Below are 6,000 nucleotides of genomic sequence, written 5' to 3' on the forward strand. Positions count from 1 at the left end.
TCTCCTGGTGGGGTTCCCAGGGGTCTGCCCATGACCCACAGTATGGCAGCAAGGGTGCCGCAGGAAGCTGTGGCTTCCCTCTCCCCTTACTACTCAAAGTGTGGTCCACGGACCGGCAGCACCAGCATCACCCAGGAACTTGTAGAAATGCAGATTCTCAGGTGCCACCCAGCCGTCCTGGGTCAGAATCTGCATTTACCAAGATCCCCAAGGAATTTGTGTGCCTGTTCAAGTTCAAGGGGCGCTGGCTTAGACCGTTCTCCTCCACCAGCCACCAGCTGGTCCAACCCTTCCACCTCCTCAAAGGGACTTTCTAAGAGGGGCTTTGTTGTTATTCACACCACTGCCTCCTCATCGAAACATAATCTCTTCAGGAATGGGATCTTACCTCATCTTTTTTTTATTTTTAATTAATTAATTAATTTATTTTTGGCTGCATTGGGTCTTCGTTGCTGCGCACAGGCTTTCTCTAGCTGCGGCGAACAGGGGCTGCTCTTCATTGCGGTGCGCAGGCTTCTCATTGCAGTGGCTTCTTTTGTTGTGGAGCACAGGCTCTAGGCGCACGGGCTTCAGTAGTTGCAGCACGTGGGCTCAGTAGTTGCGGCTCACGGGCTCTAGAGCGCAGGCTCAGTAGTTGTGGCGCACGGGCCTAGATGCTCCGTGGCATGTGGGATCTTCCCGGACCAGGGCTCGAACCCATGTCCCCTGCATTGGCAGGCAGATTCTTAACCACTGTGTCACCAGGGAAGTCCTTACCTCATCTTTAAACTCTCCAGCGCCCAAGGCTGCCTGTGCACGGGAGGCGCACGCTCGTTGTTTGCTGTGTGAAGGAGGGAGCGTTGTCAGGAAGTTTGCAGAGTGCCACCTCGGCAACCTTATTCTCTGCCAGCACAGAGGGCAGGGCAATGGAAACTGCTGCCCCCGCCAGCGCTGGGCCCATAGAGACAGACACCTGGGGACGTGTGTTCCCCACCCCCCTTTCCCGTTCTGCCCCCGGTGGCAAGTAGACCCCAAACCCTCCTCCTCATTGTCAACCCAGCTACAGAGGGACCTCACTCAGCCACGGCCTCCCCAGCTACGGAGCCTGCCGTTAAGGAACCTGCTGGGTGCCATCGCCCAGGGGATGCAGGGGCCCCGAGGCCCTGCTTCACCTGGGTCTCCTGAGCTCTGTACCTGGTTTCCCGGGGTATGAAGGTGGGTGTAGGGTACAAGATAACCTGCAGAGCACTCATTTATCTCCCCCTCCCCAAATTCAGGTGGATTGAGAGAGATGACAAAAGGCAAAGGAGGAAAGGAATACACGTAAGATATAATGATCATGGGGCAGACGGACAAGGAGACCCCCCCAGGCAGAGGGACCCACCAGCCCACACAGGAGGAAGAAGAGGAGCTTTTGCAGGAGTGGAATAGCGCCAGGTGGGAGGTTGGGGGGGAAAGGAAGAGCATCTGGGTAATTAACAGAAGGGGCATCAGCAAAGTAGTCATGCCAGCCCCCCTCCCTACCTCCCCTTAGCCACCAACTCCAGTGTTTGCCCAGGGTCAAAGCCTCAAGTACAGATAAAAGGGGTTCAGAAACTGGGGGCTAGGCCCACAGAACAAGGGCAGCACCCCAGCAATGTAAGGGTCCCACATCGGAGTGGAGCCCTATATTCAGAAATTCATGTCCACTCGCTCCACCAGGCTACGGGACTTGACTGCTTGCCCCCACCTCAAAGGACCATGGCCAGGGCTACTGCAGTCAGAGATGTCACTCACAGCTACATGGCAGGAATTCCCACTTGGCCTGAGGAAAGATGTTCCAGCAACCAACGATTTTGTCCAGATGCCCCACTTCTTCAAACATGAATGGACAACCAAGAAACACCGACACTTAGGAATTCCAGTGCACTGAGAGAGATACGCCAGATCAACAAACAGAAGAACCAACTCAGGAGGTAAGTGAAGTAATGCAGTAAACAGAAGAAAAATCTAAAGTAATTATAGCTTATATTGTCAGAGAAATTTAAGAGGACATCTATTTTTTAAAAACAGACTGCTGTGAAAAGGAAACATTCTCAGCATTTTGGAAATTGCAAACATGACTGACAAATTCTGAAACTGTCAATGAACGGGTTGAACAGAGAAGTGGATGCAGTGACCTGGGAATTCCTGATAAGGGAATTTCCCAGAATACAGTGCAAAAGGACAAAGAGATGAAAAATACTTACCAAAAGTTACAAGTCATGGAAGTTAGGGTTTTTGACATCTAATAGAGGTTGGAGAAAACATTGAACGTAGGATTTGAAATAGTAGAAAAAAATTAGAGGGGAAAACATCTCTGAGCTGAGTGGTTTAGACTGCTGAGCAGGTATAACAAAAAAATGACACACACTTGGTGAAAGTCTAAACTCCAAGAATAGAGATGGGTTTACACATTAAGTTCCCACCATGACTCACACAGTATATAGTCACCTAGGCCATTATTTCAATCACAAATCTTTTCTGAGGACCTGAGCACTGTGCCAATTACAGGTATCCCCACTTTTCAAAAGTTCACTTTACGCCAGTTCACTTTTACAAAGAGTTACATTAGCACCTGTTTTCATTAATTGAAAGAAATCTGAAGAGGACTTTCACTTTTACGGAAAAAAGTGAAAATAGAGATCAATATTTGTTCTGCAGCAAGCCCTTATAGAGGGGGTACCGCACCCTGGGCAGCGGGAGTGGCCCTGCCAAGTTCCTTCCCCAGGAAGTACACCCAGCATCTCATAGTTTCATAGGAATGCTCTACTTTTGGATAGTGGGGGAAACCTGTACTATGGACGTAAAGGTGAAAAAAAAGCTTCTGGTCTGGGGGAACAGACGCGAAGCAAGGCAGCTAGGACAGAGGTGCATCCCACAGTGGTTAAGAACACAGGGGCTCTGCAGTGTGAATCCAGCTCTACCTTTTCCCAGTTCAGTGACTTTGGGCAAGTGACTTTAACCTCTCTGTGCCTCAGTTTCCTTCTCTGCAAAATGGGAATTCTAATAGCAGTTCCATTTCCGTAGGTCGTGTTGAGGCCATAAGTAAAGCACTTAGAACAGTGACTTGGACATAGTACACGTGAGCACCATATACATATTTGATAAAGACATAAAGGCAGTGATAAATGCTAATGATCAGGGATACGGAAGCACAAAGAAGGTGGCTGACCCTCCTTGTGGGATCCCGGGGCCCTGAAGGCGAGTGGGAGTTGCTCTAAGGAGGTTTCGGGCCCAGGTTCACTTAAGCAAGCGCCGCTGCCTCTTCCCTGGGACCGGGGCCTCGCCGTCCACCTCACTCATGGAAGCGCAGTGGGGCCCTGGGCTTGTCATGTCCTGTCTGGGTGATGCTGACGAGGATGGCAGTGGCACCAGCGCCTGAAGGAAGCAGCCCTGGCACTCAGGATGCTTCCCATCTCATTAGAGAGCTCTGCTCATCCACAACCTGATTTCTTTTTAGCACATCACAGTTCCTCAGCCCCGAGGCCAAGGGCCAGGGCCAATCTGTGGGCAAGGAGGGCCCTGAGAGATGAAGAAAGTGGGGGAGGTGGGCTGTTATATTCACCTGGAATCGTGGCAAGGGAGGTGGCCGTGAGGTGGGCTGCCTCTGGGACTCTCAGTGGAAACACGAGGAGAAGCAAAGCATCCAGGGCACAGGTGGCCAAGAGAAGAGGCTTTAGGCCAAGAGCTCCCCCCCAGGGCCTGTCCTCAGGGACATGGGGGGCTGGGGACGTGCTACCTCTGGGCAGGGTCTCCAGAGGTGGGGAGGCTTGAATCTGGATCTCTGTGAGGCCCCAGGAGGAGGAAAAACACTGCTTGACTTGATAATTCTCTTCTTCTCTTGGAGGGTTCTGCTTCCTGCTTCTGGAACGATGAATACAAAAGGCAAGTGCGGCTCCAGGGGCTGGGCTTGTGGTCAGGGGACATGCAGCCCAGGCTCTGAGGCTCGGGGGTAGCCCAGGGACAGGTGCGTCCCATGATGCACAGATGACCGGAGGCCCCCTGTCTGCTCCCCCACGGTGGCCTTGGGTCACTGACTGCAGCCCTCCAGGGCTTACAATGCTGGGCAGACCACGACCTGGACTCCAGGGGAAGAGCTAAACCCCCAGAGCCTGTCCCGAGACGGAGGACAGGATTTCCTGGTCCACGGGGACTCCAGCACCTCTGGGCTTTCTCTGTGACCTCCAAGGAGTTTCCTTGCCCTGTGATTTTGTCACCAGGACCTTGACCCTTTTTCCCCCTAGGGTCCCACTCACGGTCCTCCATGTCTTGGATGGTATCTGGTAGCGGAAGAAGTTTCAAGAAGGAGAAAAGACCCCAGACTGGCCATACGGGGAAGGATGCAGTAGATGATGTGCAGGACAGAGGTAAAGCGCCTCCTGTGACCTTCAGGACCCAGGCCAGCGGACGCCTGGTCCACTCCCCTGCGGTGGGAAGGCGGAACATCCTCCAACACTCCCCTCCTGGAGGGGAGCCTGCCGGTGCCCATTTTATGCTTCAGCGACCAGCACTCCCCTAACTCTGCCCTGGAAGGACAATGACGGCCACTCTCAGCGCTGTCAGCTTTCCCCGACCAGGGGACACCAGCCAAGGGAGCAGTGACTGTAGTCTAAAGAGAGGATTTCCACCCCAAACCCTTCGTGTCTCCCTCAGTCCCCAAAACGCAGGGGCCCCAGTGCACCTCTGTAGTAAAGGACGATGCAGCCCCAAGAGGCTCCGAGGCAGGCGGCCATGGCAAAGACCTGGTGAAAGGCCTGCGTTTCTGCAGAGCACCCCCTGTCCTAAAACGCCTTTGAAAAGACTACCTGGGAATCAAATTGCTGTGCTGACATCGAGCTGCTGAGCATGAGGGCTAGGAAGCCAGGACCCCATGAGAGTTCACAGCACTGACTCTGGAGCCAACCAAACTGGGTTCAAATCCCAGCTCTGACCTCTGGACAGTTAGCTAACCTCACCGTGCCTCAGCTTCCTCCTCTGTAAAATGGGGACAGTAGTACTGATCACATAGGGTGTGAGGATGAAATGAGATATTATATTAGTAAAGCACTTAGAATAGTGCATAGCCACACAGATAAAAGCCATGTACATATTTAATAAAGAAATACTTGTTCCAGGTTTTCAAGATCTTCAGGGCCCAGGTTCAAGTCACCAAAAAAACCCCAAGACAAAGACACAGTAATAAAATGAGCTTCTGACCCAGCAGGCGTTCATCATCTTGCTTCAGAGCACTGTTTTTTCAAAATTCCATCATTTAGGACTTCCCTGGTTGCTCAGTGGTTAAGAATCTGCCTGCCAGTGCAGGGGACACAGGTTCGAGCCCTGGTCCGGGAAGATCCCACATGCCGCGGAGCAACTAAGCCGGTGTGTCACAACTACTGAGCCTGCGCTCTAGAGACCGCGAGCCACAACTACTGAAGCCCGTGCGCCTAGAGCCCATGCTCCGCAACAGGAGAAGCCACCGCAATGAGAAGCCCGCGCACCGCAAGGAAGACCCAAGGCAGCCAAAAATAAATAAATTTATATAAAAAAACTTCTACCATTTACATGTCTTCCTGACTTCTGTCACATCCTCAGTTCCCTTGTTTATTATTAATAAATAATAAACTATTATTTATTCATGCTTTTCTTTCAGTCAACAGACTTCTAAATAATTTATTTTCTGCGGGATGTTTGTTAACTACCATAACTGGAAAACCAGTATCACTTGTCATAAATAGAAGGAAACTGGAAAAACAGATCCTGTGGAAACGAAACAAACAGTATGATGTTCTGGCTGGATCCCTTTGCCTGCCAAGGGCTCTGAGCTTTCTCTTTGTTTTTAAGAATAAAGCATCAGCAAGGGTTAAAGAGATTCTCCCGTCAGTCAATCAGGGGGCGGAAAGAGAAGTGACTAGGGAATCAACTTCTTACCCTGTGAAGGCAAGTATTTCCCCCTCCTGGGACACCGCCTAGAATGACCCCCTGCCCCTCCGGGCGTGCGCCCGCATCGAGGAGTGAGCA

At 51.6% G+C, this 6,000-nt stretch overlaps 1 long non-coding RNA gene across 1 annotated transcript; it reads left to right on the top strand.

Moving 5' to 3' along the window:
* The first annotated feature begins 1,330 nt into the window (after positions 1-1,330).
* Positions 1,331-3,890, top strand: LOC103003375 (uncharacterized). Its single transcript, XR_003622619.2, has 3 exons — positions 1,331-1,416; positions 1,681-1,934; positions 3,848-3,890. It is a non-coding gene; the product is annotated as an uncharacterized LOC103003375 (long non-coding RNA).
* Positions 3,891-6,000: the final 2,110 nt, after the last annotated feature.

Source organism: Balaenoptera acutorostrata, chromosome 9, assembly GCF_949987535.1.
Source record: "Balaenoptera acutorostrata chromosome 9, mBalAcu1.1, whole genome shotgun sequence".
NCBI classification, from domain to species: domain Eukaryota; kingdom Metazoa; phylum Chordata; class Mammalia; order Artiodactyla; family Balaenopteridae; genus Balaenoptera; species Balaenoptera acutorostrata.